The 17809-nt window shown below is 39.0% G+C and overlaps 1 long non-coding RNA gene across 2 annotated transcripts in view; it reads right to left on the bottom strand.

Moving 5' to 3' along the window:
* Positions 1-2636: 2636 nt before the first annotated feature.
* Positions 2637-17809, bottom strand: part of LOC309652103 — an 81461-nt gene continuing 66288 nt past the window's right edge. For both annotated transcript variants that reach the window (XR_014258574.1, XR_014258575.1), the window contains exons 3-4: positions 15174-15268; positions 2637-10212 (exon numbers count right to left, since the gene is read on the bottom strand). This is a non-coding gene — a long non-coding RNA (uncharacterized lncRNA). The remainder of the gene's footprint in view (positions 10213-15173; positions 15269-17809) is intronic.

The following is a 17809-nucleotide window of genomic DNA, read 5'->3' on the forward strand; positions in this document are numbered from 1 at the left end:
TGTGGTTATCGAGGTTATTGAACTGTGACCTTCTCTCTGGAATAAAGAATGCTCCATCAAGTAGTTAACATCTTCCATTTGGTGGGGATTTTTAGTTCTGCAGAAGAGCTCAAGGATATTGTTATGTGTATCCCTTGAGGAGAACACTGCCCCAAGGCTGCACTGTTGTTTCTTGGCTTCTCCTCCCTTGTCTCTGCATCCCCCTCCCTTCCCTGATTAGCAACTCTTTGAACCTGCCCTTTGGAACTCAGGGAAGGTCTTGGAGGCTGAATGAAGCCTATTTCCTACAAACAAGAAACGGAGGACACAGAAAGATTTTTGTGCCCAGGACCCCACAGGGTCCTGCTCGGTTTCAGTGTGAGAGGTGGTTTACTGGTGTAAGTCCTGGAGTCCAAAGTCCCAAGAACCAGGAGCTCTGATGTCTGATGGCAGGATTAGATGGATGTCCTACCTCAAGAAGAGAGAGAGAGAATTCACCATTTCTCTTCCTTTTTGTTCTATTTGGGCCCTCAACAGATTGGATGATGCCAGCTCACACTGGTGAGGGTGATTGAACTCAATCTCCAGTCCCTTTCCCCTCCCTGGAGGTCAGAGGATGGGGCTGAAAGTTTAACCTTTTAATCATGCCTTGGTCCTTCTGGGAGCAGCCCCAAGGCACCAGTCATCTAATTAGCATACAAAACACACTCTTATTATCTGGGAGATTCCAAGGGTTTTAGAATCTGTGTGCCAGCAACCAGGGACAAAGACTAAATATTTATTTCTTATTATATCACAGCATCCAATCTAGACCAAAGCACTAATTCTTTAAACCCTCTCTAAAACCACCTAATACAAATTAAAACCCCAAGTTAAGTACTTTCTTCAACCTTTTATGGAGACAATCCATGGTTGATTCAGTAAGCCATAAATCCCACTTGTTTTACTACAGGGATGGATGGTCCTAGTGTTCTTTAATGCTGGAAACAACAGCCTCCATCTTCAGGTTGTTTGCAAGGAGAGTGAGAAAATACATTCAAGTTTCACCTCTACTCACATGCCCAGAACTGGTCTCCTTGCCTCCAGTTTTCCTTCAGCCCACTCTCTCATCTCCTCTGGCTTTCTTTTCTTTTCTTTTTTTTTTTTTTTATAGGGGTGCATATATGTTTTTGAAATAGTGTTTTGTTTTCCTTGGATAAATACCCAGCAATGGAATTGCTGGATCATATGGTAGTTTTATTTGTAAATGTTTGAGGAGTCTCCATACTGTTTTCTATAGTGGTTGCACCAATTTACATTCCCACCAACAGTGCATGAGGGTTCTGTTTTCTCTATATCCTCACCAATACTTGTTATTTATTGTCTTTGATATTGGCCTTCTGACAGGTGTAAGATGGTATCTCATTGTGGTTTAGATTTGCATTTCCCTTCTGATTAGTGATGTTGAGCATCTTTTCATGTTCCTGTTAGCTATCTGTATGTCTTCTTTGTAAAAATGTCATTCAGGTCCTCAGACCTTTTTTTTTTTTTTTTAATTTCTTTCTTTCTCTATTTTTTGGCTACGTTGGGTTTTTGTTGGTGGGTGCGGGCTTTCTCTAGTTGTGGCGAGCTGGGTCTACTCTTCGTTGCAGTGCATGGGCTTCTCTTTGCGGTGGCTTCTCTTGTTGTGGAGCACGGACTCTAGGCACGTGGGCTTCAGTAGTTGTGGCATGCGGGCTGAGTAGTTGTGGCTTGCGGGCTCTAGAGCGCAGGCTCAGTAGTTGTGGTGCACAGGCTTAGTTGCTCCAAGGCATGTGGGATCTTCCCGGACCAGGGCTCAAACCCGTGTCCCCCTGCATTGGCAGGCAGATTCTTAACCACTGTGCCACCAGGGAAGTCCCTCTGCTCATTTTTTAATTGGGTTGTTTGTTTGTTTTTGATATTGACTTGCATGAGTTCTTTATGTATTTCGGATATTAACCCCTTATCAGATATTTTGCTTGCAAATATCTTCTCCCATTCAGTAAGCGGTCTTTTTGTTTTGTTGATAGTTTCCTTTGCTGTGCAAAAATTTTTTAGTTTGATATAGCCCCGTTTGTTTATTTTTGCTTTTGTTTCCCTGGCCTGAAGAGACATCCGAAAAAATATTGCTAAGACCACTGTCAAAGAGTGTACTGCCTATGTATTCTTCTAGAAGTTTTATGGTTTCAAGTCATATTTATTTTATTTTTTTGGCTGCGCTGCGTGGCATGTGGGATCTTAGTTCCCTGACCAGGGATTGAACCCGCGCCCCCTGCATTGGAAGTGCGGAGTCTTAACCATTGGACTGCCAGGGAAGTCCCTCGAGTCTTATATTTAAATCTTTAATCCATTTTGAGTTTATTTTTGTATATGGTGTGAGAAACCTTGTTAAATTCTTAATCTGTAGTTTTTAGAATCTGGTCTTTTGTTTATCATTTGAAATTGAGAAAATTGCAATAGAATTTTCTTGTTTCTAGTCTTTTAGTGTCTCTTGTATTTTCCGTGAGATATCATGGAGATCTCAATGTCTTAGGCTATAATTTATCTGGTCATAGAGATTTGAACACTAAAAAGCTACTAGATGCTCTTTTATTATCTTTTCTTCTATCTCAGGCTTCAGTTTCCTCTTAACCATACGTGTTCTGCTCTTTCCAATATGGAGGATTATTCTTGATAAAGAAAATGGAAGCAAAATAAGAGTGGAATAGATTAGATTTTTTGTATTATCTTTTAACATGGTAGAAGGGCCTGTCTCATCTTTTTGTATACAACTTTGCTGGAAAAAGACTGTATGTTAGCACTTTTCATAAACTTATATTGATCCTCTATTATGTGCCAAGCACTGCATTAGATTCTTGGACTCCAAAGATGAATAAGACAAGGTCTTTTCTTTCAAGAAAAGTTGGAAAGATAAATGTAAATTTTTACAGAATAGCAAGGTAAGGGCTGCTAGAGGATGTTCAAAATCCTGTGGTGCAGGAAAGAGCAACCAATTGTGTTTAATGGAGGCAGGTTTATATGAGCCTCCACAGAGCAAATTCTGTTTAAGTGGATTCTTGAAGGAAGTATAGACATTTTGGGTTGATTGGGGTGGGATAGGAAGAATAACATTCTTTTTATGAAGACCAGCATGTACAAATACATGAAGTTAAAGGCCAACATTATGCGCTGAGAAATCTTAAAATAGGCCAGTATGGTTAGAATGTGGAATATAAAGGGGAGTCCCAGGAAATGAGGCTGGAGAGACAAGTAGGACCATATCAGAAAGGACCTTTATAACTACTACATGCTGGAATTTGGACTCCAGTAGGCGCATGAGTGTCCTTGAAGGGTTTTAAGCAGAGCATGTCATCAAAACCAGGCCAGAGTCCTTCCTATGATACACTGTATAAATCAGTTTAGGCTAGATTATGTTGTGGTAACAAATAATTCCCCAATTTCAGTGGCTTATAATAACAAGAGATTAGTTTTTGCTCATGCTGTGTATCTGTCATGTGGCTCTGTTCCAGGACCAAGGCTAGAGATGCAGCTCTTATCTGAGACGCTGCCCTTGTGGTAGAGGAAAATGAGACTTGGTAGAACCATACCATTGCTCTGAAAGCTTCTGTTCAGAGCTGGCTTTATTTTCTAAAAAGAGGAAAATAATTTTGCAACACACCTACTTCACCCTTGGAAAGAGCTCAAAGTACTTAGCATGAAACTAATTTTAAAGATCTGTGAATAATTGAGTGAAATTTGGATCAGTTTTTCTGTGTTTGAAAGGATCTGTGCTCAGAGCAAGCTTGCTGAGGATTCCTAGAGACTTCCTTTGAAATACATTTTCAACAAAAGTGGAGCCTCTGTGTGTGCCCTGTATTTCCATAAAAAGTCTCAGATTTTCTTTCCTGATTAAAGTGGTTTTCCTTAAAAGAGTTCCTAAATGTGGAGAGAGGATGTAAAGAGGAGAGATTTATCAATGTGGAAACAAAGTAGGTGATCAAAATTATACTTGCTAACATCATTATCAAGATAAAGATACGCTTGGAAAGAGCTTCTTTCACCAAAACCTGGTAAATTCCTCTTGCTTTGTCTGGGGCTCCCCCTTGTGACCACCTGGAGATGTTCTGAGCAGTTAGTGTTATACTCAGGTTGAAGAGGTCCTGCCATCTAGTGGCTAAATTGCATAATGCAACTTGCTTATTTAAAATTGAACTGAAGGCAAGGAACGCTTTAAACTTTTGGGAAATGGTCTGCCTTTAGTAGGAAAATAAAAGTCTTCATCTGGGAAGGATTTTGACTTGATCTTGAAGCTGAGGTTCCCTTTAATCCTAACTACATATGACCATGTGTGTGGGTATTTGTCTTGAAATCGTGATGGGATACATTTCAGGCAGCAGGATTCTGAGAGCAGAATTGGTGAGCACGTAGATTTCAGGAACAGTATTTGTCAGCCTAGGCCTCCCCTGCCTCCTACAAGGGTGCAGCAAAGCATGAAGGGGCCAGGATTTGTATCCCAGTGATTTCGGGGAGACAGCAATGAGCAGCAACTTGGAGTGAGACCTTAGTTCCCTGACCAGAGATAGAACTCTAGTCCTGACGGTGAGAGTGCCGAATCCTAACCACTAGACCACGAGGGCCAAGGGCTAGGGTCTGTGCCCCAGTTCTTGTCTGCCTTGAAAAAAATTTTTACAAAAAGACAGAAGGTAGAGAGGAAAGTAAGGTATTTATTACAAAAGCAGAGTACATGCTGACAGACACACAGGTGAGCTCAGAGAAAGTCACGCCTTTGGCAAGTTTAAATCGTTTATAAGGGGGCAGTCTTCCAGGTCTTTGTTTTCCTCTGGCCATTCGTCTTGTTTTGACCCAATAGCTGATTTGTCTCAGGCCCCTCCCTTATGTGCACGTGCATCCTTTAGCCAAGATGGATTTCAGCGCGAGGACCTTTGGGAAGTTAGCAAAACTTATTATTGATCTGGTGTCCCCTCCCTTTTTGACCCCCGAGGAGCCTTTCTGTGCATGTGCAGTCAAGGTCTCCCTGACCCCAAGGATGAGAAATGTGACCTCTTGACCTTTTGCCCAAGCAGGGCTTAGCCCCTCTCTGCCCCTGCCATTACTGTTATCTTAAAGTGTCCACAGGAGACACAGTCTAGCTATTTACCCTGTTCCTGTTGTTATTTCTATCTCGAAGTATAAACAGGAGGCTGATTATAAATGTCTAACCTGGAGCCCATCTCTCTCCTGCCTTACCAGAAGGCCAGAGAGAATTGTGGAGTTCCAGGAGATGTAGGGGCCAAGGGAGTGAGCTTGATGCACTGAGTATTTGATCTCGGGTGGCCTCAGCCTGCAGCGGCTTGAAGCGGGGTTTTGGTTCCCAGCCAGAGATTGGGCCCATTGGTTGGGCCGCGGCAGAGAGCACTGAATCCTAGCCGCTAGACCAGTGGCCAGTGACAAGGCCCTGGCCCTTCGGCTTTGCCGAAAAGAATTCCCACAAAGATAGAAAGTAGTGAAACGAAGTGTTTAATAGGAGGAAAAAGAGTACTGTACATGTGCATAGACACACGGGTGGACTCAGAGAGAATCGTGCCCTCGTGGTAGTTTAAATCACTTATATGGGGTATTTCTTCCGGGTTTCCTTTGGCCCATCATTTTGATTTGTCTGGTTCTGAGTCCATATTTGGTACATCTCAGGATCCTCCCGTGTGTGCATGCATCTCTTAGCCAAGATGGATTCCAGCGAAGAGGCCTATTGGTAGCTTGACATCACTCCCCTTTTGACCTCCAAGGAGCTTCATAGTCAGGAAGGTCTCCTTGACTTCGAGAATGAGAAATATGTGGTCTTTTATCTCTTATCTGGGGTCAGCCTCTCTTCATCTTGGAGTATCGGTCCACAGGGAACAAATTCCAGCTGCTCACCCTGGGCCCATCTATCTCCTGCCTCATATTGAGCTTGTAAATCAAAATCCATCCACAGGCAGGGGTGGAGACACTGAGTGGAAGTAATCTTCAAGAACCTGAGCCAAACACTTTTCCGTCCTCATCAGGTACATGCAATCTACATATCCTATTATCTGCTTATTAACCAGAGTGTCTTGTAACAATGGCAGATTGTGAAATAGGCACAAACGGGCAGTTGAACACAAGCTCTGAGGGGTTCATCCTGCGATTACATCCCTGTAATGAAGAGGCAAAAGGTGAGGATGTGACAATGGGATATTCGGTAACGTAATAAAATCAGGATTTGATCTAATGCAACATGACTTGCTCACAGCACAGGTAGAATATCAAATGATCCATGTGAAATTCAATCCTTGTATAATTTTCTTATTATATCCATTGTTCTCCCATTAATCTGAATGCCATACAGAACAGTATGTAAATTAGGTTTTCATTAACTTGATGCTTCCTTTTATCTTCAAAAAAAAGAAGAAAAGAACCTGAGCCAAGGCAAAACTGGAGCGAACAGAAGCAAGTCAGAAAGCAGGTCATGATGGTCCTGGCCTGTGGCTGAGAAAGGAATTAGAGTATACTGAGCTCGCCTTTATTGGCATTGAAACTGGCCCAGCCCAGAGAAGGGTAGTTGGAGCTGGAGCTGAGGCTGGGAGTCTAGAGGCATCAAGTGTTATGAAGGTTTGCAGGTCAAGTTGGTCTCCGCTCTGTAGGGGAACAAAATTTGTCACCCCAAAATGTCTCTTTGGCATGCAGATTATTTCGAGCTGAAAACAATCAAGACGAAAAGATTCAGGAAGAAGCTTTGACCTTCCCCTAAAGAATGTGGATAGAGGACCTATTCTAGGAAGGGAGCTATCACCATAGATAACTATAATATGAACTAGGTGTGTAGACAGGGAGGAACCTAGCAAAGTCTGTTTGTTACAATTCCTCTCTGTCTCCCACTGTCTCTGCCTGGCCCAGCATACATTTGTTTACCAAACATTTGCTTTTCCATTTCCATGTGAATTGCCTTCCTCCCCTTTGAAGTCCCAAACCACTACCCCTAACACCCTCTTTTGTCTTTAGCTGAAGATGGTATTAAAGGTGAGTGTTTCAGCCATTTTTGTGAATTACTCAGTTTTCCTGGATCCCTCCCATGAATACGTTATTAAACTTTGTTTGATTTTCTCCTATTAATCTGTCTCATGCCAATTTAATTCTTAGACCAGCCAGAAAAACCTAGAAGAGTAGAAGAAAATGTCTTCCTCCCTGACAACCCTAAGATGAAATCAGAAAGTCCATGTATAGCAAGGAGAGAGCAATGGATTTGTAGCATGAGAGCCCCATGTGTGTGAATTTGTCATGTGAAACCCTGGCTCATAACGGCAAAAGCAATTAGCCTCTTTGGACCTTGGTTTCCTGGCACACTTGCTTATATCACCTTTCACACTGTCCACTGCTGTCCCTTTTATCAAGGAAGTCTTTCTTCTGATGCAGGTCAACCCCTTGTTCATTACCTTGTCTCTTGGTTTGTTTCTACTCTCAATGGGCCACATTCATTGCCCCCTTTCTGTTTCGACACGTACACTGACCACCATGTACAGGCCAATGGCTACATGAAGTTCCAGATGAATACTTTTTGCTGTTTTGGGGTTCCTATATTTGAGCATTTCCTTATCACCAAGCCTATATCCTTTGGTAGGCTCTCGAAACAAAGGCAGCTGTCTTTTGTTGGTACAACATTTGATCTTGGATATGGTCTTTCCACTGTCTATTTGGAACCATATTGACCATAAGTGATTTCTCTATCTCTGGCTTCATATCCAAATATTTACTTGTAGTCTGGTTTCATTTTATTGATTACTAGTTTAGAAGGTCCATGTGGCTGTTTGATTAATTGTATCCTCTAGAAGTTGACACTTTTTTTTTAAAGTTTTATTTATTTTTGGCTGCAGTGGGTCTTCATCGCTGCGCGCAGGCTTTCTCTAGTGGTGAGCAGGGGCTACTCTTTGTTGCGGTGCGCGGGTTTCTCATTGCAGCGGCTTCTCTTGTTGTGGAGCACGGGCTCTAGGTGTGCGGGCTTCAGTAGTTGCAGCACGCGGGCTCAGTAGTCGTGGCTCAGGGGCTTCTAGAGTGCAGGCTCAGTAGTTGTGGCGCGTGGGCTCAGTTGCTCTGCGGCATGTGGGATCTTCCTGGACCAGGGCTCGAACCTGTGTCCCCTGCATTGGCAGGTGGATTCTTAACCACTGCGCCACCAGGGAAGTCCCCTAGAAGTTGACTCTTAAGTTGGTTTGTTAGTGTTATGGCTCAGAGTCAAATGATATCCAGTCCTCATGTAGCACCTAGCCCTGGGCTTGAATAAGTACTTATGCTGAGTGAAATAAGCCAGACAAAAAGGACAAACATTATTAAATATTATATGATTCCACTTATATGAGGTACTTAGAATAGGCAAATTCATAGAGACAGAAAGTAGAATGGTGGTTACCAGGGGCTTGAGGGGAGGAGTAAATGGGGAGTTACTGTTTAATGAGTAAAGAGTTTCTGTTCAGGATGATGAACATGTTCAGAAAATGGATAGTGGTGATGGTTGCACAATACTGTGAAAGTATTCAATGCCACTGAATTATACACTTAAAAACTGGTTAAAATGGTAAATTTTGTTATATTATTTGATGATGATTAAGTAAAATAATATTCAGGAGAAAGATCGTTTCAATCACCATATCTAAAAGCAATTAGGGGGCTTCCCTGGTGGCGCAGTGGTTAGGAATCCACCTGCCAATGCAGGGGACACGGGTTCGATCCCTGGCCCGAGAAGATCCCACGTGCCACGGAGCAACTAAGCCCGAGTGCCACAACTACTGAGCCTGCGCTCTAGAGCCCGCGAGCCACAACTACTGAGCCCGCATACCTAGAGCCCGTGCTCCACAATAAGAGAAGCCACGACAATGAGAAGCCTGCGCACCACAACGAAGAGTAGCCCCTGCTCGCCACAACTAGAGAAAGCCCGCACACAGCAACAAAGTCCCAACACAGCCAAAAATAAAAACAAATAAATAAATAAATGTATAAAAATAAATAAATAAAAGCAATTAGGTTTTTGTCACCACAGAATGTTATCACCTACTCCACACTATCTGAAAGTTTAAAAATAAATAGAAACATTCTCTAAGTACAAAAATAACTAAGATAATAAGGCTCAATTACAAAAAATATTTATGTTCATATCTAAGAATGTTATACCATTTGAAGTTAAAGATGGTAAAAAGAAACAAAATTGCTCTTAATTTGAGAATGTATTTCCTGTATTATTGTAGTGGGATGAATGGTGGTCTCCAAAAGGACATGGCCATGTCCTAATCCATAGAACCTGTGAATATTACCTTATATGGCAAAAGATGTGATTAACTTAAGGATCTTAAGAGGAGGGGCTTATCCTTGATTATCTGAGTGGGCTCTAAGTGCAGTCACATGTATCCTTATAAAAGAGAGGAAGAAGTGTACAGATACACAGAGGGGATTGTCATGTGAATATGAAGCAGAGAGAGATGTGGCCACAGGCCAAGGAATGCCAACAGCCATCAGAAGCTGGAAGAGGCAAGGAACAGAGCCTCTAGAGGGAGTGTGGCCCTGCCAACACCTTGATTTTGGACTACTGGCCTTCAGAATTGACAGAAAACTTTGTTTTTTGAAGCCATCTAGTTTGTAGGAATTTATTATGGCAGGCTTAGGAAACTAATACAATTATCTTTACATCACTTTATTAATTCTACTTTGCCTTCTAGATGAATTTCATATTCTCTATGGAGTTTTCAATTATTGAGAGACTGTACTGAAAGAGGAACATAAGATGGTGAGCTCACAAAGGAAAGTTAAAGAGTCAAGAGTCATATTCTCTAAAATTATACCATACTTGTACACAGCTATGCAGTTTTCACACACTAATGACCACCAATGGCCAGAAGATACTGAAAAACTCTAGTTAAAAGTTTTCCCTTTGACGAGTTGATTTCTCTCAAAGGAGAATCAAGTCATGCAGTTCAAGACTCAATATATAGAGTTCAAGTTTATACATTTATTTCTGCTTCATTCCATGAGACAGAGCAGGTGGTAATCCTGGAGGAAGAGATCCTCCAACAAAAGTGATGGTGGTGGTGATGGTTTACTACTTATTCTAGGTAAAGTAGTTGGAGGAGGAGGAGCAACTCTTCTAGGTAGAGGTGGCGCTGGTAGAGCTGTTGATGAGGATGACCCTCTATCTGCCTGTGGATGCAGGAGAAGAGGTCCTGAAATTTACGAGCAAGCTGAGGGCTCATGCTCCTGTAATATAAATAATTCAGTGTTTAAGTGCCTGTAATAAAATATACAGTAAACAATTCATAACAGTAGACATTTGTGTTTTTTTATAGATTATACATTGCTTATTTATCAACATTCAAAGGCTTAATAGTACATGCATAAGTCAGATATTTGATAAGTCAGATATTTCATAAGCATTTTAAACTCTACACAATGACTACTTCTGCTAACACCCTAATGTGAGGACAGTTGGCACCCTCATCAAAGGCTTTCTGAAATACTTCCCCAAAATGATGAAAAATTATATTTCATGATAAACATATGCAAAGAAGAATTATTCTGTATGGCTAGCCAACTATCCTATAAGTTGGTTCAAACATGGATAATTAATACAAGGTCATGGGTTTGAGGTCCTTGAGGGTCAATTAGCTTTATACAAAGAGTCTGTCTCACAGTGCCAATGACCTACCTGTCTTCTAATAACATAATTAATATTCATTTGCATAGTAATATATTATCAAAGTTTTTACATGTATTATCCTTTTTGATTCTTATTATCACCTTGTAATATAGATAGGGCAAGTTTTATCTCACTTCTTGTGAACAAGGAAAATGAAACTCCAAGATTTAAGTGACTGAACAAAGCTTATGCAGGTAGTGTGAAACATGAGTAAGATTTTAATGCCGTTCCCACACCTAATTTAGTTCCCTTACTACTATAGCAGACTATCTCCTCATGAATGCATATTATTTGTCATGAGCTGAGGACAGAACCTTGGAGAATGCCACACTGGGAAGTAAAAGGGAGAGTAAATGACTTCTCAGAGATGTGAAAAGGGAAGTAGGAGGACAGGAAAAAATGAAACCTTTATTAAAATTATAAAACATTATAAATACAATGAAACAGAAAAAGGCTAGGAAAAGACCACTAGATTGGGTCATTTGGGGTTCACTGGTGACTTTTGACATAACTTTTAAGTCGAATGTGGAAACAGACCAATTTAAGAAACAAATACGTATTGAGGACAGTACTTAATCAGCTGTAAAATTCAGACACTGATGAAAATTTTAAGTATACATGGGAGCTTTTGTCAAAGGTGGATATATAAAGTTTATAGGTTATTAAATTATGGTAGTCCAGATTCTCAGAGGTCTACAGAGGGTTTTGGGAAATCATTAAAATGGGGATTTTCTTCTTTTTTTTTTTTTTAAATTTTTAATTATTATTATTTATTTTATTTTATTTATTTATGGCTGTGTTGGGTCTTCATTTCTGTGCAAGGGCTTTCTCTAGTTGTGGCAAGCGGGGGCCACTCTTCATCGCGGTGCGCGGGTCCCTCACTATCGCGGCCTCTCTTGTTGCGGAGCACAGGCTCCAGACGCACAGGCTCAGCAATTGTGGCTCACGGGCCCAGTTGCTCCGTGGCATGTGGGATCTTCCCAGGCCAGGGCTCGAACCCGTGTCCCCTGCATTGGCAGGCAGACTCTCAACCACTGCGCCACCAGGGAAGCCCGGGATTTTCTTCTTGAAAGGAAATACCATGGCTCAATTATTCACACCATCATGAAAATTTCCTCTCAAAAGTTTTGCTTGTGTAATACATTCTATCACAAAACATTCAGGGTAGTTTAAGAAACTAATGCCTGATTGTTTATTGTCTTAGAAAATAAAATCTGTAGAGTTATTTAAACTAAAGTGTTAATTTGCCAGAAAGTCTGCTACTGGTCACATTTTTCTTCCATCTAACAAAATAATTTTCTACCATAGAACTTACTGTAACATGACACAATATATAGTTTCATCACCTGGGTTCAGTGCTTAAGCTTAGGATTGAGCTCTGAATTCTTCATTTCCCTGCAGTGATCACCACCATAGATGTTCACTTAATAATATCATTTCACGAAAGCTCAAAACAATATTATGTATGAAATAGAGCATTAAATCTCAGACCCTCAGTCATGATTATTATCATGACAATTGGGGGCAGAGCTAGTACTAGTGGTGGTAATAATGAAGAAATATGTCACCAACCAAAGGCAAACAAACCCATTTTCACTCCTGGGAAAAAAAAGAAAAAGAAAAAAATGGGTGGACCAAGGAGTTTTTCTTGATTTATCATGGACATTTTTAATGTTTTTCTGTTGAAATGTAGATCTTAGAAATTAGTATGGTTTTTTAATATTTCATACCATACATTTAAATTTAATGAATAAGAAAATGGGACCTAAAAAAGATGTCCTCCAATAGGTGCATGGATAAACTGTGGTACATCCATACAATAGAGTAAAAGAAATCACTGATTAAAAGAAATGAGCTATGAAGACAAGAAAAGATATGGAGAAAACTTAAATGCATATTGCTAAGTGAAAGAAACCAAACTGAAAAAGCTACATAGTGTAGGATTCCAAGTATATAACATTCTGGAAAAGGCAAACCTATTCAGATTGTTCAAAGGCCAGTGATTGTGAGGGGTTCAGGGTTGGGGAGAGAGGGGTGAATAAGTGGAGCACAGAGGATTTTTAGGGAAGTAAAACTATTGTGTGTGAGTCTATAATGGTAGATACATGCCATCATGTATTTGTTAAAACCCATAGAATGTACAACACGAAGAGTGAACCTAATGCACCCTATGGACTTTAGTTAAAAATAATGTATTTAAATTGGCTCATCAACTGTAACAAAGGAATCATACTAATTCAATATATTTACTGGGAGCAGGGTGAGAGGGTATATCAGAAATCTCTGTACTTTTTTAAAAAAAATCATAAAGTTCTCAAGCAATTCAACTTCTTAACTATATTTAACCTTGAAAAGAGATTGCACTTGTAGAATGTTCAAATTGATGCATATTAATACAAATTAGAATCTTTCTACCACACCGTGAATTGTCTAGCATGCAAAAAGAGGTGTTCTGCAAAATTGGACATCAAAAATGCATTCTTCTTAAGATGGCTAACCAAAACACTTATATAAAATGTTAAAAGTAGGAGTGTGAGAAGTTAAACTGTAGTGCTAAGTCAGAGAGATCATCTGAATGGTGGACATCCTTCCATTGTATCTTGTCCAAGGCCCTGCCTCAGTCAGGACTCTAAACAGATTCAAACAAGCCTGAAGTTGTAGAATGAACACTGCTCAAGTCCAGCTATAGAAAAGGTAATATTTATCTTACTTGACCTTTGTTGCCAATGTCACTTCAGGTCATTTTAGAAGGTTGCACGCTCATCCAAATGATGCTAATTCTGTTTCCAAAAGTGGTTTATCTTCTTATCTAGAATTGTCTTTAGAGTTTGTAGAACAATAAAAACTACTTTCACTATTACTAAATATTAATCCACAGAGTATATTTGACTTTTGGAAATTATAAAAAGTCATTCATATCCAAGTTTGAGGAAAGAGCAGGTGAGCAATCTGGATAATGATAGTGTTTGGGGGGTCAAACCTGAAATAATACTTAATAATTTTTTTATTCATCCCTACCTGAGTCCTGGACCCCACAGAGGCTGATCCAAAACTTTTCTAGTCTATTTAAATTTCAAAACTACCAAAGAGCCTTCATGGACAGTAAATAAACTTATTTGCTAGTTCACTGAGAAGATGGAGGTCCTCCAATGTGAGCTTGTTCAACTTGATTATTATCCACGTTTTCTCTGAATCCACACTCTCATCTCCCCTCCTAAAGTTTTCTCCACATTATTTTTTAGTTTGGTAACTGCACAAACAGTTTCCAAACTAATTTCCTTTTGTAAATGTTTCATTGGTACATTTCCTTTTGTAAATGTTTCATTGGTACATTTGCAGAGAGGCACTCAATCTTCCTGCTTGAAATTTAAATTAGCTAAACAATCTGTAACCACACATAGAATCAGAATCACGCAGATCTGAAATATATGAACTGGAAGCAGTCTTCTTAGAAGTCCACTAATCTTATCCTCCCCTGTTGATAATGAAGAAACTAAGATCCAAGGAGTATAAATGACATACTTACTTAAAGCTATAGCCAATTAATGACAAAACTGAGACTTTTAAAAAAAATTTATTTATTCTATTTATTATTTTTGGCTGCATTGGGTCTTCGTTGCTGCATGCAGGCTTCCTCTAGTTGCAGTGAGCAAGGGCTACTCTTCGTTGCGGGTCGCGGGCTTCTCACTGCGGTGGCTTCTCCTGTTGCAGAGCACGGGCTCTAGGCTCATGGGTTTCAGTAGTTGTGGCATGCGGGCTTCAGTAGTTGTGGCTCGCGGCCTCTGGAGCGCAGGCTCAGTAGTTGTGGCACACGGGTTTAGTTGCTCCGTAGCATGTGGGATCTTCCCGGACCAGGGATCGAACCCGTGTCCCCTGCATTGGCAGGCAGATTCTTAACCACTGCGCCACCAGGGAAGCCCAAAACTGAAACTTTTTAATGACTTCTTTTAACTATTTTATACTACTACTTTAAATGGCTCACAAAAAGAGAAGTCATGCAGGCAGCCACTGGGAGAACATACATGCTTTCATTTTAATTTTAAATGTTGGTTATCAGAATAAAACATCAAGCACTGAAATTTCTTTGTTATTTTTCAGTGCTCCTTTTCCCAAAATACACAAATACAGAAATCTAGGGCAGATACATAGTCATCATTTGCTCCATTCTTGTGGTATCTGCTAACAATGCAAGCCCCAAACTAAGTGGATTCTAAGATCCTCAAAGGGAATTTTGAATGTGCTACTTAAAACAAGAATGCGCAATATATGCAAGAGTGCATATATTAGATGCATAAAGATCTATTAATCAAAAAGCATGAAATTTCTTTCATCAATAAACTTGACAACTTCATGCAAACATTATATACTCATGCTCTTAGAATTTTCTCTAGCAGAGAAAAAAGCAAAAAAAAAAATCCTGAAGTTACTTCAACGATACTCTATAATTTATGGAATGATAGAAAACTTGGTTATCTCCAAGACAAGGCAAACTCTAGAGAGACAGAGTATGTAAGCACTTTACCTTACTATCAGAGGCTGAAAACCAGAGAGCTTTTAGTCTTGTGCTTCTCTCTTCCACCAGCAGGAGAGAAATACTATACTAAGGTTTCACAGGATCTAGGAGAAAAAGGAATGAAACTTTTGGTAGAACCTAATAGAATTGCAGCTATGCTTTCATGAAAGTGAAAGAAAATCTAGATATAAATAACATTAAGATATTAATAAAGCTGGCATTTGTTCAAAAGCATTTGTGTAAGTCATTCACATGGAAAGAAAAAGCAAACTCAAATTTCAGCAAGTCTGCATGAAGTAGCAGTATCATTTGAAATTTTCTAATTAGAAAATTGAAAGAAGCCAAGTGGGGTCACTTAAGCAGAGACAGAGAAAGGAGGAGAGGTTATACCATTTTGTTGCTATCAAAAAGAGTGACTTTAGAGATCACAGCAGATAGAACGAGGTAACTATCTCACAGTTCTACAAGGAACTACCTATTGAAGAAAGAGAAATGTGAAGGAATGAAATGGAAATCATTTAGGTTGCTTATTTCTAAACATATCCTTTGAGCAATCTAATTTCCTTTCATTTATCACTTTAATATAAAAAGGCTAGTGTTTTTCTTCTACATCTGTTAAAGGTGATAAGGAAGGAACAGTAGATTATAGTAACCTTATTTTATTAGGAAAAACAAATGACAGACTCTGAGGAATAGAAAGAAAAAGGAATAAAGAAAAGTAAACAGAGCTTAAATGACTTATCAGATATCATTAAGTAGACCAATATATGCATTATGGCAGTCCCAGAAAAATAGCAAGCTAAAAGGGCAGAGAGATTATTTGTAGAAATAATGGCTGAAAATTTCCAAAATTTGATAAAAGATTTTAGCCTACAAATCCAACAAGTTTAATGAACTTTGAAGTAGGATAAAACAAAAGAAAATCATATTGAGACACACTGTAATCAAACTGTCTAAAGTCAATGACAGAATCTTGAAAGCAGCAAGAGAAAAGCAACTTGTCACTTAAAAGGGATACGATTATCAGCAGATTTGCCAGCAGAAATCTAGCAAGCCGAAAGGAAGTGGGATGATGTGTTTAAGTTGTTGAAAGAAAAAAACTGTCAACCGAGATTTCTATATCTGGTAAAAACTGTCCTTCAAAAATGAGAGAGAAATTAACACATTCTAAGACAAACGACAGCTGAGAGAGTTCATTACCACTAAATCTTCCCTACAAGAAATGTTAAAAGGAATCCTTTAGGTTGAAATAGATGGATTCTATTCTGTAACTCAAATCTATATGAAGATATAAAATTTTCCTGTAACGATTTTCAGAAACACCAAATCCTTCAAACAATCCAAATGTCCAGCAACTGATGAATAAACAAATTGTCATATATCAGTACATTAGAATACTTCTCAACAATAAAAATGAATGAACCACTGATGTATGCAATGCCATGGATGTATCTCAAAAGCATTGTGCTAAGTGAAAGAAGCCAGAAACAAAAGGATCATTACGTTATGATTCCATGTATATTATTTTAAAAAAAGACAGAACTACATGAAATTAGATCAGTAGTTCCAAGGGATGGAAGTAGAGTGAGATCACTGACTAGAAAGGAACCAGAGAACTTTCTGGGGTCATAGAAATATTTCATATCTTGATTGTGATAGTGGTTACATGACTATATACATTTATCAAAACTCAATTTTGTACACTTTGAAAGTGAGTTTTACAGTAGTAAATTATACGTCAATAGAAATGAAGGCATATGTTCACAAAGAAACCCAAACACATATTTCACAGTTTGTCAGGCTGTATAATATATTTCTTTAACCACTTGCCAATTGATAGACATTTCACTTGTTTACAGTGCTTCACTATTGCACTACCAAAAAATCAATATCTACCAATAATTCAATATACGTGGTTATGGATCCAGAAAGGTAAAGTACTGTATAACTGAAAAAACATTTTGAAAGTCTCACAAAAGATAGAGGAGAGTATATGTAATGTGATTAAATTGAGTAAAATAATCATATCAATATTTAATAAGCCTTAAACATTTTTGGAAATTTCCATTGCTGTTGTTAACAATTTTCCTCAACTTTTGCCCAGTCCACAAAACAATCAATTAAGGTTAAACACAAGCAATTAGAGATTATTATGTCAGTTCCCTCAGGCAAAAGGTGGCAAGCCTATAATTTTACTATGCCGACTATCATTTTTACGTCAATTGACACTAAACAGAAACTGACATGTACACATATAGAGCATAAGCTACTACATACACTTCGCTTAGCTAACTGAATGAATTTAACACTAGGTTTGTCGAGGACCATAACCAAGTATTCATGAATATATTTTGACCACATTCTCACCATTTTTAAAGGATTCCAAATACTTTTTAACTTTTATGATTACAGAAATTAAATTTGTTTCATGATTCATTATGGGTGGAAATGTGCCAGTGAATCCACATTTATAATGACGAAGACTCAAAATGACCCTTAAACCAAAAGCAGCAATGGGAGGATATACAATAACACCCATTAACTCAAGATTTCTGTGAAAACTTTCACTTCAGTAACATTTGATCTACGGCAGAAAATATCAACTACATAAAGAAAGGAACTTCTCAGGAACATTCAAACACTTT

Source organism: Balaenoptera physalus, assembly GCF_965194825.1.
Source record: "Balaenoptera physalus genome assembly, chromosome: X".
NCBI classification, from domain to species: Eukaryota; Metazoa; Chordata; class Mammalia; order Artiodactyla; family Balaenopteridae; genus Balaenoptera; species Balaenoptera physalus.